Source organism: Gymnogyps californianus, chromosome 28, assembly GCF_018139145.2.
Source record: "Gymnogyps californianus isolate 813 chromosome 28, ASM1813914v2, whole genome shotgun sequence".
Taxonomy (NCBI): Eukaryota; Metazoa; Chordata; class Aves; order Accipitriformes; family Cathartidae; genus Gymnogyps; species Gymnogyps californianus.
Window position 1 is genome coordinate 717,910 of NC_059498.1, and position 20,678 is coordinate 738,587.

At 52.3% G+C, this 20,678-nt stretch overlaps 1 pseudogene; it reads right to left on the reverse strand.

The window, feature by feature from the left end:
- Positions 1-17,899: 17,899 nt before the first annotated feature.
- LOC127026681 (feather beta keratin-like) lies at positions 17,900-20,068 on the reverse strand (annotated as a pseudogene).
- Positions 20,069-20,678: the final 610 nt, after the last annotated feature.

The following is a 20,678-nucleotide window of genomic DNA, read 5'->3' on the forward strand; positions in this document are numbered from 1 at the left end:
AGACAGGGGCTGAGACCTTGGACCAAACAGGTACTGATTTAAAGGAACACAGAGCCTGATGTCGCTGTGCTCTGAGTGGAAGGAGAGAAACACTGTGTGTTGCACAGGGAGAGGCAAAGAGCTGATGACTGCTTTGATGTTCAGCCCTGTCATGGTTTAACCCCAGCCAGCATGTAAGCACCATGCAGCCGCTCACTCACTCCCCCCGACCCGGTGGGATGGGGGAGAGAATCGAAAAGAAGTAAAACTCATGGGTTGAGATAAAGACAGTCTAATAGGACAGAGAGGAAGGAAAATAATAATAATGATAACAATAATAATAATAATAAATGAATTAGAATCTACAAAACAAGTGATGCACAATGCAATTGCTCACCACTTGCCGACTGATGCCCAGTTAGTTCCCAAGCAGCGATCCACCCCTCCCGGCCAACTCCCCCCAGTTTATATACTGGGCATGATGTCATATGGTACGGAATATTCCTTTGGCCAGTTGGGGTCAGCTGTCCTGGGCTCTGTCCCCTCCCAGCTTCTTGTGCCCCTCCAGCCTCCTGGCTGGCTGGGCAGGAGAAGCTGAAAAATCCTTGACTTAGTATAAACACTGCTTAACAACAACTAAAACATCAGTGTGTTATCCACATTATTTTCTTACTGAATCCAAAACATAACACTATGCCAGCTACTAGGAAGAAAATTAACTCTATCCCAGCCAAAACCAGGACAGTATCCACCCCTTATTCTATACCTTTTCCATCGTGCTCATGTCCCACACTTTCCAATACATCCCAATTAATCACCATCACCTTTCCTGTCCTTTGATATATATATACACACACTGATATCGTTCACTTAGTCTGTGGGCCATCCCTATAAAATGTCTGTTGAGTTCATTCAGTCCATGACTTTGGGCTCCATCTGTCATAACAGTCTGTCGGGGCAGGAGGGATGGTGTGAAGTCCGCTCAGTCGGCAGAGCAGGATCGGGCTTCAGTGCAGTGCGGCGGGTGGGTGACATTGGGCGCAGCAGGAGGATGGTGTGTAGTGTTGGACTGTAGCATGCTGAAGTCAATTCTGGTTCTATCACTACTGCACTTCACTTGGTTTTATCAAATTTCATTCTTTGTTAATCTAAGTGATTCTCACTGTAGTGCCATTGATATAGCATATAACAATTACAATAATAATGACATACAATGGCAGGATTATATAGCAATCAACATCATACAATTTCATCTACTGGCTGTTCTCACCTAATATCAAATCCCCTTGAGGCACACATCAGACTTCCCCATCCTTCCACATCACCCACCAAGTGCACCCAGGTCCTTGAGCAAAAGCAATCCCACAAATGGGTTTGCCTTTACCCGAGGCAGGAGTAACCCAGACTGTTTTCCCTAGCATATTTTTTATATGCACTGCAGGGACTTTATCCCCTTCTACAGTACGTAAAAGTTCAGGTTGGGCACGGCCAGCCCAATTTGCAGAGCCTCTAGTGTTGACTAACCAAGTGGCCTTTGCTAAATGTGTATCCCAACGTTTGAAGGTCCCACCCCCCATTGCTCTCAATGTAGTCTTTAACAATCCATTGTATCGTTCAATTTTTCCGGGGGCTGGTGCATGACAGGGGATGTGATATACCCACTCAGTGCCATGTCTTTGGCCCAGGTGTCTATGAGATTGTTCCAGAAATGAGTCCCGTTGTCTGACTCAGTTCTTTCTGGAGTGCCATGTCACCATAAGACTTGCTTCTCAAGGCCCAGGATAGTGTTCCGGGCAGTGGCATGGGGCACGGGATATGTTTCCAGCCAGCCAGTGGTTGCTTCCACCATTGTAAGCACATGGCGCTTGCCTTGGCGGGTTTGTGGGAGTGTGATATAGTCAATCTGCCAGGCCTCCCCATATTTATATTTCAGCCAGCGTCCTCCATACCAAAGAGGCTTTAACTGCTTGGCTTGCTTAATTGCAGCACATGTTTCACATTCATGGATAACCTGTGCATCCATGGTCAGGTCCACCCCGCGATCACGAGCCCATCTATATGTTGCATCTCTTCCCTGATGGCCTGAGGTGTCATGGGCCCACCGAGCCATAAATAATTCACCCTAATGCTGCCAGTCCAGATCTACCTGAGCCACTTCAATCTTAGCAGCCTTGTCTACCTGTTGGTTGTTTTGATGTTCTTCAGTGGCCCGACTCTTAGGTACATGAGCATCTACATGACGTACTTTCACAACCAGATTCTCTAGCTGGGCAGCAATATCTTGCCACAATGGGGCAGCCCAGATGGGTTTACCTCTGCGTTGCCAGTTACTCCGCTTCCATTGCTGCAGCCACTCCCACAGAGCATTTGCCACCATCCGTGAGCCAGTATAGAGATAAAGTATTGGCCATTTTCCTCGTTCAGCAATGTCTAAAGCCAGCTGGATGGCTTTCACCTCTGCAAACTGACTCGATTCACCCTGTCCTTCCGCAGTTTCTGCAACTTGTCATACAGGACTCCATACAGCCGCCTTCCACCTTCGATGCTTTCCTACAATGCAACAGCACCCAGCAGTGAACAGGGCATATTGCCTCTCATTTTCTGGCAGTTTATCATACAGTGGGGCCTCTTCAGCACGTGTTACCTCCTCTTCTGGCAACATTCCAGAATCTTTGCCTTCTGGCCAGTCTGTGATCACTTCTAGAATTCCTGGGTGACTGGGGTTTCCTGTTTGAGCCTGTTGTGTGATCAGTGCGACCCACTTACTCCATGTAGCATCAGCTGCATGATGTGTAGAAGGGACCTTCCCTTTGAACACCCAGCCCAGCACCAGCAGTCTGGGTGCTAATAGGAGCTGTGTTTCAGTACCAGCCGCTTCTGAGGCAGCTCAAACGCCTTCATATGCTGCTAATATCTCCTTTTCAGTTGGAGTATGGCGGGCCTCAGATCCTCGATATCCCCGACTCCAAAACCCTGGAGGTCGACCTCGGGTCTCCCCGGGTGCCTTCTGCCAGAGACTCCATACAGGGCCATTCTCCCCGGCTGTGGTACAGAGCACATTTTTAACATCTGGTCCTGCCCGGACTGGCCCAAGGGCTACTGCATGAGCAATCTCCTGTTTAATTTGTTCAAAGGCTTGTTGTTGCTCAGGGCCCCATTTAAAATCATTCTTCTTCCAGGTCACTCGATAGAGAGGGCTTACAATCAAACTGCAATTTGGAATCTGCATTCTCCAAAAACCTACAACACCTAAGAAAGCTTGCATTTCCTGTTTACTAATTGGTGGAGACATAGCTGCTATTTTGTTGACCACATCCGTTGGGATCTGACGACGTCCATCTTGCCATTTTATTCCTGAAAACTGAATCTCCTGTGCGGGTCCCTTCACCTTACTTTGTTTTATGGCAAAACCCGCTTTCAGAAGGATTTGGATTATTTTCTCCCGTTTCTCAAAAACTTCTTCTGCTGTGTTGCCCCATACGATGATGTCATCAATGTAGTGCAGGTGTTCCGGAGCTTCACCCTTTTCCAGTGCAGTCTGGATTAGTCCGTGGCAACTGGTGGGGCTGTGCTTCCACCCCTGGGGCAGTGGATTCCAGGTGTACTGGACGCCCCTCCAAGTGAAAGCAAACTGTGGCCGGCACACTGCTGCCAAAGGCTTTGAGAAAAAGGCATTAGCGATATCAGTCGTGGCATACCACTTGACTGCCTTTGACTCCAGTTCATATTGAAGTCCTAGCGTGTCTGGCACGGCAGCACTCAGTGGCGGCGTGACCTCATTCAGGCCACGATAGTCTACTGTTAGTCTCCACTCTCCACTAGATTTTCACACTGGCCGTATGGGGCTGTTAAAGGGTGAGCGAGTCCTGCTGATCGCTCCTTGGCTCTCCAGTCGACGAATCAGCTTATGGATGGGAATCAGGGAGTCTCGGTTGGTGCGATATTGCCGCCAGTGCACTGTTGCAGTAGTGACTGGCACCTGTTGTTCTTTGACCCTCAGCCACCCCACAACCAAAGGGTCCTTAGAGAGACTGGGCAAGGTCGACAACTGTTCAATTTCCTCCATCTCCAAGGCAGCTATGCCAAAGGCCCACCGGTACCCCTTTGGGTCCTTGAAATACCCTCTCCTAAGATAATCTATGCCAAGAATGCACGGAGCCTCTGGGTCAGTCACAATGGAGTGTTTGTGCCACTCACTCCCAGTTAGGCTTACTTCAGCCTCCAATACAGTTAGCTGTCGGGATGCCCTGTCACACCAGAAATACAGAAGGGTTCTACCCCTTTATAACTTGATAACATTAGAGTACACTGTGCACTGGTGTCTACTAGAGCTTTATACTCTTGTGGATCTGATGTGCCAGGCCATTGGATCCACAGAGTCCAGTAAACCGGTTGTCCCTCTCCTCCGCCTGGCTGGAGGCAAGGCCCCTCTAGTTCTGGTCAGAGTATTCGTTACTCACTTCTTGTAAAAATGAATTAGAAGTCCCTTCAAGAGGATCAGAAGTAAGATCAGCCCTTCTACTCTGTCTGGGGAATTGCCTGCTGGGAACTGGAGCGACATTTTTCCTGGAAGAATCCCCTTCTGTGGTTGATTTTCCTTTCAATTCATGTACCCGTGCATCTAGGACCGAGGTAGGTTTTCCCTCCCACTTCTTCATGTCCTCTCCGTGCTCACACAGGTAAAACCACAGGGTACCCCGTGGCGTGTACCTTGTCTATTCTCTCTCTTGAGCAGAGCAACACTCACTCCTAATAGCTGCCATACTGGTCCATACAGGTGGGGAGTAGGATTTTTTAAATAAATCATCTCTAGCATGGCTAATTCCCTCAGGTACTGGATACCTCTTTCCATGGTGGTCCACTTGCCTGGTTGATAATATAACATCTTCCTTGAAGGGATACCTTTCCTTCACGCTTGACAGGAGTCGCCTCCAGAGGCTGAGGGCCTGTGTCCCTTTTCCAATCACCTTGTCAATGCCCCCTTCCCTAGAAAGGGATCCCACTTGCTTGGCTTCCCTACCTTCTAATTCCAGGCTACTAGCCCCATTGTCCCAGCATCGGAGCAGCCAGGTGATAATGTGCTCACCTGGACGACGGCTGAAATCTTTTCACATATCTTGCAGCCCACTCAGGGATAGGGATCGGGTGATTACCTCTGGTTCTGCCTCTTCCTCCTGTTCTCCTGATGACCCTGGTTCATCTTCATCCTTTGCTAAGCGAACTGATTCTTTTGTGTATTTCTTCTTCTGTATAGGGGCGACTGATACCGGCACAGGTTGGTTCTCTGGCTCAGCCGCAGTGCCTGTCACCAGGGTTGGAGTAGCCGCAGTGCCTGTTGGTCTGTTTTCCCTCCCTTCCCCCTGAGGGTGCTGTATAATATTGAGCAGTGTTTGGTAGATACTGGGCAGGGCCCAGTACAGTGTGGTAAGTTGTGCCTCTGGAATAGCCACAGTATTTTCCTTTCAAATATTCTATCACTTATCAAGGTCTTGTAGTTGTTTGGGAGTGAAGTTCCAAACCATTGGAGGTGAGAAGTTCTCTGGATACCTGCCCATATTCTCCCACATGCCATGCCACCCATGATTATCCATCGCTGGGGCAGATCTCTGGGTGATATTCTTAAATGGTTGTTTAACCTTAAACAGGACCTGGAACACATTCAGGAGACATAGCAACAGGAACATGCTGGTTTGAACATGTGGTGGATTGACCCTGGCTGGATGCCAGGTGCCCACCAAAGCTGCTCTATCACTCCCCTCCTAAGCTGGACAGGGGAGAGAAAATATAACGACAGTCTCGTGGGTCGAGATAATGACAGGGAGGTCACTCAGCAATTACCATCACGGGCAAAACAGACTCGACTTGGGAAAAAAAAATTAATTTATTACCAGTGAAATCAGAGTAGGATAATGAGAAATAAAACCAAATTTTAAAACCACCTTCCCCCCACCCCTCTCTTCTTCCCGGGCTTAATTTTACTCCCGATTTCTCTACCTCCTCCCCCCCAGCAGTGCAGGAGGACGGGAATGGGGGTTGCGGTCAGTTCATCACATGTTATTTCTGCCGCTCCTTCCTCCTCAGAGGGAGGACTCCTCACACTCTTCCCCTGCTCCAGCGTGGGGTCCCTCCCACGGGAGACAGTCCTCCATGAACTTCTCCAATGTGAGTCCTTCCCACGAGCTGCAGTTCTTCACAAACTGCTCCAGCATGGGTCCCTTCCACGGGGTGCACTCCTTCAGGAACAGACTGCTCCAGTGTGGGTCCCCTGCGGGGGTCACAATTCCTGCCAGCAAACCTGCTGCAGCGTGGGCTGCTCTCTCCACGGGTCCACAGGTCCTGCCAGGAGCCTGCTCCAGCATGGGGTCCTCCACAGGCTGCAGGTGGATATCTGCTCCACCGTGGACCTCCGTGGGCTGCAGGGGGACAGCCTGCCTCACCATGGTCTTCACCACAGGCTGCAGGGGAATCTCTCCGGTGTCTGGAGCACCTCCTCCCCCTCCTTCTTCCCTGACCTTGGTGTCTGCAGAGTTGTTTCTTTTGCATATTCTCACTCCTCTCTCTGGCTGCAATTGCTGTTGCGCGGTAACTTTTCCCCTTCTTCAATATGTTATCCCAGAGGCACTGCCACCATTGCTGATGGGCTCGGCCTTGGCCAGCAGCGGTCTGTCTTGGAGCCGACTGGCAATGGTTCTATCGGATATAGGGGAAGCTTCTGGCACCTTCTCACAGAAGCCACCCCTGTAGCACCACTGCTACCAAAACCTTGCTACGCAAACCCAATACAGAACATACCAAGGATACTCAGAATTCTCAAGAGCTATTGTAACCTGCCTGGAGGAGAAGGGGAAGGTGAAAATGTGTCTCTCCCATGGATTGGCTCTCCAATGAGAAAAGGGAAAAGGTGCAATTATTAATAGTTTCTGATAGATGGCTCCTGAAGTACGAGGTGACAGCAATGCTGAGTACAAACACCAGATTAGTTTCACGACCAGCAATTCTATCGTACCATAAGCCAGTGTTACAAAGTACAACAACATGATAACTCTAGCCCTGTTCCCATGGGTGATAAACAGCACAACAGGGAGCATATACTGCAAGTAAGGTATTACATAAGGCAACTCTAAGAACGAGCGCACCAACTTTGAGAGGGAATAAATCAACATTGTGGCCAGCAACTGTTGAACCAATATAATGAATACTTATGACAAATCTGTTCTAATGCGTTCCGGTTGATTTGTTATCTCAGCCCGTCGGGGCCCACGTTGGGCACCAAAAAGGACTGTCATGGTTTAACCCCAGCCGACAGCTGAGCACCACGCAGCCGCTCACTGACTCCCTCCCACCTGGTGGGATGGGGGAGAGAATCGAAAAAAAGTAAAACTCGTGGGTTGAGATAAAGACAGTCTAATAGGACAGAAAGGAAGAAAATAATAATGATAATGATAATGATAATGATAACGATAATGATAACGATAATGATAATGAGAAGAAGAAGACAAAAATGACAATAATAATACTAAAAGAATTAGAGTATACAAAACAAGTGATGCACAATGCAATTGCTCACCACTTGCTGACTGATGCTCAGTTAGTTCCCGAGCAGCGATCCACCCCTCCCGGCCAACTTCCCCCCAGTTTATATACTGGGCATGATGCCATATGGTATGGAATATCCCTTTGGCCAGTTGGGGTCAGCTGTCCTGGCTCTGTCCCCTCCCAACTTCTTGTGCCCCTCCAGCCTTCTTGCTGGCTGGGCAGGAGAAGCTGAAAAATCCTTGACTTAGGATAAACACTGCTTAACAACAACTAAAACATCAGTGTGTTACCCACATTATTTTCCTACTGAATCCAAAACACAGCACTATACCAGCTACCAGGAAGAAAATTTACTCTGTCCCAGGACAAGCCCCTAGGAGCTTCATATCCCACATCGGAATCTCAGTCTGAGTGCCCAGCAGCTGCCCCTGGGAGGGAAAGGACATTGGATTCGAGGCCACACCCGCCAAACCCTGCTGCTATCGCACTGGCATGTCTGGAAGAGACCCTCTTTCCAACAAGGGCAGTGCACAGTGTGTAGAGCTCCTGAGCCCATCTCCCCTCCTGAATGTTTGCCTGCCTGGGCTCAGGTCCATCTTGGAGTGAGTGCAGACAACGGTTTCCCCCTTCCCTTTAGTGACCTTGCTGAGAGCAGTGCCAGGGAGCTCTGCTGGGAGAGCTCAGCCAGGGCAGGTTGCCCTCTCCATGGAGCTGCTGTTTCTGAGCTGAAGCTCTAGTGTAGCCAAGGGCCAACCTCATTGCTTTCTCATGAGGTGACGGGCACTGTGGACAAGGAAGGGCAGGCGATGGGTGTACCTAGAGTTTAGTAACACCTCTGACAGCCTCTCCTGTACTTCCTTTCTGGCCAAATTGGAGATGAATGGGTTCAGTGAGAGGGCAATAAGGGGGGTAGAAAATTGGCTGGACTGCCAGGCACAAAGAGGTGTGACCAGTGGTGCAAAACCCAGCTGGCAGACATGTACTAGTGGGTTCTCTCCAGCATCAGTAGTAGGACCAATACTGTTTACTGTTTTATGGACACCATGAGTAGTGGGAAGGACGGCACTCCCAGGAAGTCTGGGGATGACACCCAGCGGGAGGGAACAGACAGTACACTGGGCTGTGTTAGTCAAAGTTTTGCTAGCAGGTCCAGGAAAGCAACCCTGTCCCTCTGGCTCTTGTGAGCCCACATCTGAAATACTGCATCCAAGCTGGGGCTCCCCAGTCCAAGAAGGATATCGACATACTGAAGCAAGTCCAAAAAAGGCCACCAAGGCGGATAGGGGGCTGGCAAACTTGACATGTGAGGAGAGGCTGAGAGAACTGGGCCTGCTCATCTTGGAGAAGAGATGGCTCAGGGGAGACCTTCTTGCTTTCTACAACAGCTTGTCCAGAGGGGACAGAGAAGATGGAGCCAGACTCTGGAGGTGCACAGCATCAGGAGTAGATGTAATGGACAGCAGATGGAACACGGGGAAAATTGATTAAGCAACAGGCAAAAAGAAACAATGAGAACTGGAATGGGTTTCCCAAGGAGGTTGCGCAATCTCCATCCTGGGAGGTGTTCAAGGCTGGACTGAATGTGACCTTGAGCAGCCTGATCTAACGGGATCTGTTCCAAGCAAGGGTTGATCGAGACCACCTCTGGAGGTCCCTTCGTACCTACATTCTGACTCTCTGATTCCCCCTCTGCCGTGCCTTCCCTGACCCTTGCACACCCATGAGCACATTCATTGTCACGCTATCACGAGGAGAGTCCAATTCCCAGGAGACAAACTTGTGCTTGTGCAGAGACACTGAGCCCTCTCAGCCCTGGTGAGACCCCGAGGGGTGCTGGCACCGGTGCAGAGTGCAGCCCCAGGGCGGAGCTGGTGGTGGTGGGCATCTGCAGTGAAAAGGAAACATGGTGGGCAGAGCAGAGAGCTGGGGCTGGCGGGAGCCAGTGAGGTGCGGGCAGTGGAGTGGGGGACGTGGCAGTGCTGGGGCACAGGGCTAACGAGGCTGACCACTGTGCTTCTGAGTGCATGGGGTAGGCGGTTGTGGCAGGGGTCCAGGACTGTGCCCAAGGTGTTCCCCAGGGTGGCCAGGGCCAACTCCTCCCTCTCATTCTTCAAGGAGTCTTTCCCATTCCCTGTCTCTTTGCCACCTCTGCTCCCCCTTTCCCAGCTCTCTGAGTCTGGCTCAGTATTATCCCTTCCATCCCATCGTCTCTATCAGTATGAGTTTGCTTGCATGTACACCTGCCTTTCCTCACATCCACTGTTTCCCTGTGCTTTCAGTACTTCTTATTACCTTCAGTTTTGTCCTCTGTCCTTCACTGTAACACACCCAGCTCTCCTGTCTACTCTTCTTCTTGTCATCCATCCATCCATCCATCCATCCATCCATCCATCCAGATGCATGCATCTGACTTTCATCCCATCTCTCCATCTTTCCATGCATCGATTTCAAATTCCTTCTGATTTCAAATTCCTTCGAATTTCAACCTTCTGCCCTTGGTCCACACACCCGTACTGGGATTGCACTCCATCCCTCTTCATGGGGACATGTCCCCTTCCATTCCAATCCGTCTCTGTCTCACTGCCACTGTTCTTGACTGTTTCTCTGGGTGATGTTTGGCAATCTTTGTCCTTTCCTTCTCCTTTCTCAGCAGCTGCTGCAGGCAGAGACCAGGTGCAGCAGGAGCTGTTGGTGGAGACCACCAAGGCTACCTGCATCACCATCCCTTGCTGACAGCCTGACATACAGTCCACTGAGTTCACCTACTAGTATTGTCAGCTCCCAGGCCAGGGCCCTGCATTCCCCATGAGAGGTCATAAAGAATCCCAAGTGCTGCTGGACCCGCCTGTCAGTGGTGGTAGACTGCTGATCCAGCACCTTGTGACTCGCCCAGCCCCATCACAAGTATGCGGAGGTTTGTTGCTGTGCCTTGAGAGACACCAAGAGAGGAGCCGGCGCTATGGCCAGAGGAACGGCTGTGGCTGGCACTAGGCATGTGCGTCAGGGGTGAGGGGGACACCTGGCACCAGCACCAACACCGGCACCAGCACCGGCATCAACATCGGCAGGAGCTTCAACACCGGCGCCACAATCGGGTCCTCCGAGGCCGTTTAGCTCTTCCGAGTGCAGTTACTGTTTGTCACCACTGGCTGCTGGCAGCTGTCGGAGCCCAGAGGACCAAGGGGAGGTAGGACAGAGGAAACCTTCCCCATGGGCTGCGCCTCGCCATCCTTGCCTGTCAAGATCAAGATTTCCCCAATGCTCTTCCCTTGAATTCAGTTCTTGGGGGTCCCATGTCCCAGAAAGGAGCTGGGAACACAAAGCCGTACTGAATGCAGCTGGTATTTCACTGAGCCACAGCAATATTAGGTTTTCTCTGCCTGGTCAGCAGTGGGTCTGGACTCTCCTTTTCTTGCTCCTGCCATCACCAAAGAGCTGAGTTTACTGTACCGTTTTTGGGGGGTGAGACTGCTGATACTAACACAAGAGGAAGTGAGAGGAAAATCACCCTCCTGGCCCTGTGTAGCACTACTTAGTGCAGGGGGACATTAGGAAGAGGCACTTCTCCAGGACGCCCTCCAGCCTGACCATCTGTAGGGCTGCTACCTCAGCTGGAAGGACATAGGCTGCCACATGATGGTCTCTCTGGGGGCACGCCTGTGTACTGTCTAGGCATATGAGTACTGCACCCATAGCAGATGTTGGCTGAGGCTGGTGTTGGTGAGACACGGTTGGGCCTGAGTGGGGCACAACATGTGATGTCCTGGGTGGGGAACAGCAGGACTGACAGCATGAGGTGTATTTGGCACCAGAAAGACCTCTGCACCTTTCTACTCCCATTGCATCTTTCAAGCTGTTACCACCTTACACAGGCCTGCAAATCAACAGAGGATTGAAATTATACAAAAAGGTCAGAGTTCATCCTCGGGGGACTCCCAAACACTGCAGAACTTCCTTCCCTCTCCTTCCTCCCTTCCTTTCTCCCCTCTGCACTCAGCTTGCTGGGGAATGTCCTCACCCTGACAACCATCCTTGCTGACCCACGTGCCCCAGCTATGTGCTTGGGAGTCTCTTTCCCTAATGCCTGCGTCTCCTCTCTCGCCACCCCTATTCCCTGCCTGCATTGCCTGCACTTGGCTGCTGCACAGTGTCTGGCCCCAAACCCCGCCTGGGACATCCCAAGACTCCAGCTATCACAAATGCTTGAAGGAACAGCTGCCCCAAGCCGTGCAGACTCTGACTGTCCCTGCCTAGCCTTCCAGGCTCTGTCAGGATCCTGCCAACAACGCACCAAATATACCTCAGGAACCGGAGACCTGAATTTTTGCCACTTTGTCACAGTCCCTGAGGTCTCGGTTTTCATGCCAGAAGTCAGTTTTGCAGAAGGTCTTCTTCTGAGAATACACACAAACAAAATAACACCACTGCCACCAAACCATTCGCCTTGCCTCAGCTTCCGATTTCAGCTTCTTCATGAGCGCTTTTATCTGCCTTTGTCCTGTCTTCACCTTGAGCTTCCAGAATTTTTTTCAAGCTTCAGCAACTCTCTTTTCACTCTGATCATCCCGCTTGCTTTCCCAGGGCTTTCCCCCACTGCTACAGGGTAACTCCCAAGTACTGTCCCTCTTCCTCTCAGCCTCTCTTCTCCTCTTGCCAAGGATGCTGAGCTCTTTTCACCTTTTATGAAACACGTGACCCTGCCATCTCCAAGGCACGATCAACTTTACGTCTGACATTGCAGATGGATGTTTGTTCATCCTGTGCTTGAAGGGAGGACACAGTGGAAACCTCATACAGCTTTCAAGCATGCCAGAGGTCTCTTCCAGTTCCCAAGCCTGTCTCCTCTGTCTTGAGCCTTAGGATCTATAGGAGAAACAGGCTACATAGATGCTCCTGATAGTGCCTCTCAGTGATTTCCACCCCTGGAGGATCCCAGGTCCTCCTTAGAGTCAGTGCCTTGGCTCAGCACCTCTTCTCATTGATGGCTGCTGTGGATGTGTGCTCCTGAAGGCAGCAGACAGCTGTGCTTGGTCAGCGCTGCATAGGGAGACTGAGACAGTCTGTGCAAGGCAGGGGGGGAGTAGGGTGCTTCCCACAAGGATCTTCTGCTGCCCCAGAAAGGGCTCAGAGCATTCTATGTGATGTAGCATCCTCTGACCTGTCTATAAAGGCCTGCCAGCATTGTCTCAGAAATGCATCACAGAGGGGACAGATTCCCCACGTCAGGCTGGTTCTCCTGAAGCCAAAGGGACAGCTGTAGGTCCTTCCCAGGAGGACATGGCACAGGGATTTCATGGTGACACAAACAAACTGACGCTAAGTGTCACCAGAGGCATGCTCAGCTTACTGGGTGTCGTCTTATACTTTAGCTCTGTGGTGCAAACACATTGGCAGCTCCCACCCACTGTTTTTGCCCTTCCCGAGGACATGTGGTAAGATCTCCGCTAACAGGCTCCTTGGACATTTAAAGCAGGCAATTAGGAATGGGGCAACCAATGCACCCAGGAATTACCAGACACAGAATGAGCTGCAACAAGAGTCAGCCCTTACATGGCAAAGGTCCATTCCAACAAACCAGAAACATTTGTCGGAGCTCTGCCAAGTTCTCTTCACTGTGGTCTACTACCTGCTCCTCCGCCCTGGCAGGGCCAGACTTTCCTCTGGGGTAAACTGGTTACCTTGCCTGGCAGCAGGGGTTGATTTTATTCCTCAGACACCAATGGAGACAAAGGATTTACCCAAACACACCTTTGGTTCCTCCCTCTTGCCTGGGTAGCCAAGTCCTTCTGGACATGACAAAGCTGTTCCAAACAGGGCAGTATGTTGCCCCGAAGGACACAAAAATGTAATCAAGCAAGGACAGGGTGACCTCCCCAGGTGGCACATGGCCCTGTTTGTCTTTGTCTGCTCCATGTCTCTCCTAACCGTGACTGGAATAGCCTCATCCTTGTCTCTGTGGGGAGTGAGCAGCCCCTGAGGATCCCGATGTATTTCTTCCTTGGCAGGCTTTCCTTCTTGGAGATCTGCTGTGCCACCACCATTGTCCCCAAAACGCTGGAGTCTTTCCTTGTCACCAGAACTACCGTTTGTGTTTCCTGCTGCCTGGCACAGTCATTTTTCCACTTCTTCCTGGGTATGACTGAGTTCCTGATCCTCTCAGCCATGTCCTTTAATCCTTATTTTGCCGTATGTAAATCGCTCTGTAAAAGATGCTACCATGATGAAGAAAGTCTATTTCCTTCCAGCGCTGGGAGTGTGGGCAGTGGGCTTTGTTGTCGTCATCTTCCCCAGGTGGCTCGGCTGCTTGCGGCATCCTTTTTGCACCAAGGAGGTTTTTGGCCATTTTTACTGTGATGCTGAGCCAGCATGGGCATGGGCTGTGCTGGGACAAGTGCGCCACAAGCAAAGCTATTGCCCAGCCTGGCTCAGAGGTGCTGGGGTTGTTGGGTCGATGGGTGCTAGTGGGGGATGCCCCAATGTGTGCTCTGCGGTTGGGCTGGTGCCTGCATGTGCCACTGTGTGCCCAGGACAGGACTGGTGCTTGTGCCCTGGGGCTGCCTGTGGGGCAGAGAGAGAGTGGGGGACCCTGGGAGTCCCAGGCAGGGTGAGGAACTGGATTGCCCAGATATTGGCAATTCACTCAGTGGCAGCAGTGCGGGTCTTGTGTGGGAGGAGGTGAGGTGTGGGCACGGCAAGAACGTGTCCAGTGGCCACAGAGATGGAGGGGTTCAGTGGCTCTCCCCCAAATCTCCAGCAGGAAGAATGTGCAGGGAACCTCCCCTGGTCTGTTGGACCCTGTGTGCCTCAGCCCCTGTTTTGAGCTTAGCTTTGCCTTCAGCAGCTCCTCCTCTGCATTCAGGGAACTGTAGATGCCTGAGAGGTGCCAGCCTTTTAATCGCTACCTTGAACTGAGGGTAGAGGTTGAAAAAGAAATTTTGAAGGGTCACAGAAAAAAAATACCTAAATGTCTGCATCAAGAGTGAAGCCAGATGTCCTTCACAGAAACTCAGAGAAGATGAATGGCAGGAGCCTGCCATGGGAAGGAAGCGGAATGGGGGACGTTGGAGGGCCCAACTTTCTGCAGGGACACTCTGTGCCACGCTGCCATCAGCCCTGTTACCCACCATCTATACACTGTGAAAGGATGGCTGAAAAGCAAGGATTTCCAACAGGTATGCACAGGGAACAGACATTTTGTGGCACTGAGGCCTGCAGAGCTTGCCTTATGCGGTCACCGTTGGGCAATCAGGCAAGAGGAGGGGATGTCGACAAAGGACTTGGCAAGCTGACCCTCCAGAAGAAAAGGAGGAATGCTTGCATTTCAAATTCCCAGCTGGGGAAAGGGCAATTTCCACAGGACCCTTTATGGAGGGATGGATGAGTGCGTGGGTGGCTGGATGTGTTCTGTCCATCAAGCTCTTCCTGACTGAGGCCTCTGATGTGCTGTGGATCAAAGCAGTGCCCACGAACATCAGTCAAAGCAAGAGGGACCCTCGTGAACAAAAGTTGCCTGCCATAGACAGCTCACAGATACTGCTGAGTGTGTCCCATTGTCACCTCCACATCTCAAGGGGGCTAGTGTGACCAGCTCTCACCCAGAGCTTTTCTGGAGCAGAGCTGGTCCTGACATAGCAGGGCCTTAGAGATCCTGGGCCCGAGCAAAGCTGCTCCATCCATGCTTGGGGATGACAAGGCACCACGGAGCAGTGCTGGGGCTGTGGGCACTGGTTACTGTCCTTGGACTGCCGTGGCCCATGGGGGTGTTGGGTTCTCAGGGACGCCAGTGTGTGACCCAGTGGTTAATCCCAATACTGACTTGTGAATGATGTCAGCCCTGCATGCCTGCCAAAACCTGGGCCCTGCCAAGTGCTGTAGGGGTGGTGGTAGGGCTGCATGGGGGACCGATCCCTGCTGCCTGTGCCCATGTGTGCTGGCCATGGCCCTAGATGATTGGGTAATGGAGGGGAGGAGAAGGCGGAGGTGAGGCGTGGGCCATCCCAGAGGCTATGCCACCCATCCGCACTCCCACCATCCTTTGGGGACATCTTCTGTCCTCTCCTCCTTCCCCAGCACAGCACTGACCAGAGCAAGAGGTGCCCCATTCCCATGAGCCTGCAGGGTGGCTTGCCTCCATGGCCTCCCACAGAGTCATAGCTTCTCACGTGAGGATAGCAGAGGTTGTGCTCCTTGTTTGCAGGACCTGTAGGGGTACGTCTGGGCAGAGACGCTGCAAGGCAAGGGCTGACTGCCACTTGCCCTGGGGTAGCTAGGGTTGTTTTGCACACTGCCACAGGGTAGTGCCCCAAAGAGGACCCTCTGCAGTGTGTCCCAACCTCCCATTCTTCTGGGAGTTGTGAAGGATCTCTTTATACCCCCATCCTATCCCCTGCCAAGAGCAAAGCCATTTTCCCAGAGCAGCCTGGGAGGGCATACATGGAGGAAAGGACCATCCCAGGCTGGGATGCAGAAATCTGTAATGAGTCGAAAGAGGGAATCGAGGTCACTCCAAGCACAGGCCCTCGGTGCAAGGATCACCAGGGGCAAGCGAGAGTCTGCGCCCCTTTGCCATGGTGAAGTTCATGCAGGGCATCTGTCTGCCTTTCCCACAGAGTGAAGGCTGCATTTGGAGAACCTTGCAGTCCAGGGGAGCAGAAGAAAAGAAAGAAGAGCGAAAGAAAGAAGTAGGGGGAAGAAGAATGGAGAGACACGGTCCATGTTTTCAGCTAAACCCAGGCTGGTCCCTTCCTGCCAGCATTTGCAGAAGGTGTTGAGGACAGTGAATTTCTGTGAAAGCAATGGCCTGAAGATCCATTCTTTGTCCAGCACTACGTCTGTAGCTCCTGGGGGGCCTTCCGAAGAGCTATGTCCAGTAGCTTGAGCAGGGGAGGCACCTTCTGACACTGCAGCAGCTGGAAATGCCAGAGAGGTCACAGCACCCAGAGGTGATGGGCACTCCATCAGAGCTGAGGATGCTGCCAACAGCAGCGGAGGTGGAGGAGCCCACAACGGTGTTCTGCGGGAAGGAGCTGAGGATGGGGCCGGGCAGGGTCACCACCACAGGAGAGGGCTGGATGACGACGGTGGAGTTCTGGCACTGCCTGACACAGGGCTCATTGCAGCTGTTGGCCAGCGGGGTCGGGCCGCAGGGCTGGCAGGGCTGGCACTGGTTGGAGCAGGACATGTCTTGGGGCTGGAGACGCAGAAGGGATGAGATTTACATGTAAAAAAAACCTATCCCCCCAGAATGGCAGACAATTCCTGAGCACAAACTCTCTGGGGGGGACCAGTGAAGCAGTCAAGAGCTCTGAGCCTGCCTGCAGCTCTCTTGGGAAGTGCACCCAGTAACCTCGTCCTTGCTGATCTTCACGTTCTCCTGCATGCTCTGTATCAGAGCCATTTGATCTCCCTCAGACATACACCGTTTCACTGTCCCCATGTCTGTGCTGACTGCCCTCAGCTCCCACAGGCTTAGCTCCAATTTCCACATTCAGCAGCTACTCCTTGTACTAGCATGTCCCTGTTACTCCTGCCCATGCCTGCTGGCCATGGCCCCTAGATTGGGTGGTGGAGGGGAGAGGAAGGTGGAGTAGAAGCCGTGGGCGTTCCCAAAGGCTGTTTCCTGCATTGCCACTCCTGCTATTCTGCAGAGCAAAGCATCTCCAGGACCCCCATGCCCACCACCCACCATCCCAGCACAGCTCCAGCCATAACAAGAGGAACGCCCTTCCTCAAGAGCTCATGGGGCTGCTGACCCCTCAGGGCCTCCTGCCTTTCTGGGCATTTGTGGGCAGAGACACAGCAAGGCAAGGCCTGATGGTCAGTGACAGAGAGCAGCCAGGGCTGTCTTCCTCAGCTCCAAGGGACAGTACCCAAAAGAGGCACCCCTACATGGTGCCCCAACCTCCCATTCCTCTGTGAATGCAGAAGGGTCTCCTTGTGCCCTCACCCCCTTCCACCCCAGAGCAACACCCTTCTCCTTTGGCAGCCTGGGGAGTGTCCACAGAGGGAAGGACCACATGGAGGCCAGGCTTGAATGCAGCAGAACTTTAATGAGATGAAAGAGGGAAGGGAAGTCACTCCAAGTGGAAGTCAGCAGTGCAGGGAGCACCGAGGGCAGCAGAAAGTCTGCGCTCCTTGGCTGTGGAATAGTTCCTGCATGATGTTTGTCTGCCTGCCCCACAAAGGGGGAGAAGCCAGATGGTCCCCACCAGGCTGGCCTTGGGAGGACATTGCAGCCCAGGGGAACCAAAGCAAACAATGAAAAGGGAGAGAAAGACAAGGTCAGTCAGCTATCCTGCAAACAACATCCAAAAGATCAATCCTCTGCCCAGCACCACATTCTGATTCCTCAAGATGTCTCCATGGGGCTTTCCCAACGTCTTGATCAGAGGAGGCACCTTCTGCCACAGTAGCGGCTAGAAATGCCAGAGAGGTCAAAGCTCCCAGAGGTGATGGGCACTCCCTCAGAGCTGAGGATGCTGCCAACAGCAGCAGAGGTGGAGGAGCCCACAACGGTGTTCTGCGGGAAGGAGCTGAGGATGGGGCCGGGCAGGATCACCACCACGGGAGAGGGCTCGATGACGACGGTGGAGTTCTGGCACTGCCTGACACAGGGCTCATTGCAGCTGTTGGCCAGCGGGGTCGGGCCGCAGGGCTGGCAGGGCTGGCACTGGTTGTAGCAGGACATGTCTCAGGGCCAGAGGTGCACCTAGGAGAGAGGGCAGGGAGGAAGCAGAGCACAAGCATGGGTGAGGAGCAGCCTGGTTACCCTGTCCCAAAGGAGCCAAGGCCACCAATGAGTGGGAAGTTGGAGGCCGTGCTAGGAAACACACAGTTTTCATATTGCCTCATCTGGCTAGGGCGCTGCAAAGAGCAGCCTGACCCAAGGAAGCTCTCTCCTACTGCATAAACCAAAAGCCACCAAATCATGTCCCAGCCTTTCTCTAAGCTGACCTTCTCCCCGCTTCCCTCTGTCATGACAAGGCGCTCCAGGCCCCAACATATGACAAAGCCAGCATCAGCTGAGATGTCCATCAAGTGGAGATCTCACTTTGGAAGAGGAGGAGAAGGGGTTTCAAGACTCACCTGGTTCCCAAGGAGAAGGAGGCAAGAGAAGTGGATGAGAGAGCAGGGACTTGGGCTGCCTTTTATACTGGTCCTTCACTGTCGCAGGACCAGAGGCACCCTTTGCAGAGGTACCAATTTTCTGACAAGCTCATCTTGAATGCAAACCATCCCAGCTAATGATATGGGCTGTGCTTTCATTTCCTGCACCGCTGCCTTTTCATTTCCAGGTTTGGGCCATGCCCATTCCCCAGTGAAGGCTTCTTGTGAGCACTGGGATGAAAGGCCCCAGGATTTCTCGGGCAGGAATGCAGCAGTGCGGGCAGAAGCCTCAGCTCATGTGCTGGACGAGTCCAGAGCAGGCAATTGACATCAGCCTGGATCACTCTGGTGGGGCTGTTTCAAGTGTCATTCTCAGGAAGAAGCTCCAGCAATCCTCAGCTGGATGCCATGGACTCCTGTGTGTGAGGACGTACCCTATCCTTCTCTTTCCCTCCCTCCTCAGCTCACCCCAATGGTCCCTTATTGTTGCCTCCCCAGATGTGTGCATTGTGCTGCTAGCTTTTGACCCCATCCTGCCTAACAGTGCCCTCAGGAAAAATTTCTGGCCGTTTTGACTCATCCCCTCTCTGTGCAGTCCGTGAGTACACAAACAATGCCATGGGCATGCCTGGGGCCTTGTCCTTCCCCAGAATGCTCTAGCCCTGCTGCAGTTGTCCCCAGCTGTCCTCAGCAGAATCCACTGTTGGTTGTGTTCCTGTCTTTTCTGCCCTTGTGAGCAGCTGGGTTTGTATGAATGCACGTCAGTGCAAAAATTTGTGCATGATTCTACCCCAATGTGCATGAGCCTGTGTGTGTGTGTGTGTCCTTGTGTGTCCCTCATCAGGAGGGAATGTGCTGCTCACAGCAGGGACACTCTATAGCACCAGAAAGCAGCAGGTTCCCAGAGTCAGAAGGAGCCCAAGTGCACTTGAACGGTGATGGCACCAAACTGCCAGAGATCTGTCCAGGGAAGAGGCACTGAAATGCAGCCCCTGCCTCCTGAGCCCTCCTTTTCCTGCCCCTGCAGAGCTCACACTCTGCTGCTACCACTTTCAGGCTACAACAGGATGGTTTCACTCCAGTTTAGATTCTTAGCTTAATTCAGTTTAAACAATATTGGGAGTGCCTCAGCATGGCTGGCACTCCCCCCTCCCCCTGCCTCTCCAGGCCAGGACACAGCTGCTAGAGAGTTCAAAAGGATGAGGATTGCTTTATGGCAAGGAGAAAAGCTGAGGAATCCTGCCCACCCCATGCAGGCCATCCTTGAGTCGAACTGCTTCCAATGCAGCATCGGTGGTGTCTGGGGTGGGACACAGGCCCCCCTGTAACCAAGCCAATGCCAAATGTACTTGTGCAGCTCATTGGCCTGGTGGTATGTCAGGTAGGGGCTGAGACCTTGGATCAAACAGGTGCTGAATGAAAGGAACATGGAGTCTGATATTGCCATGCTGTGAGTGGAAGGACAGACCCTGTGGCTTGCACAGGGAAAGCCAAAGAGCTGATGACTGCTTTGATGTTCAGCTCCCTGCACCATCATGTCCTGCATTAGAATCTCAGTCTGAGCGCCCAGCAACTGCTCCTGGGAGGGAAGGGACGTTGGATTTGAGGTTGCATCCTCCAAAGCCTGCTGCTGTCCCACAGGGGTGTCCAGAAGAGACCCTCTTTCCAAGAAGGGCCATGCATAGTGTAGAAAGTTTCTGAGACCATCTCCCCTCCTGAATATTTGTCTGCCTGAGCTAAGGTCCAGCTTGGACTCAGTGCACTCGAGGGCTTCCCTCCTTCACTTCAGTGACCTCGGTGAGATCAGTAGCAGGGAGCTCTTCTGGGAGAGCTCAGCAAGACCTGATTCCTCTCTCTGTGGAGCTGCTTCTGAGCTGAGGCTCTAGTGTAGCCAAGGGCCAACCTCATTGCTTTCTCATGAGGTAACGGGCACTGTGGAAAAGGAAAGGGCAGGGGAGGTGTGTACCTGGAGTTTAAAAGGGCCTTTGACACACTCTCCCGTACTTCCTGATGATGAATAAGTTCATTAAGAGGCTGATAAGGTGGGTGGAAAATTG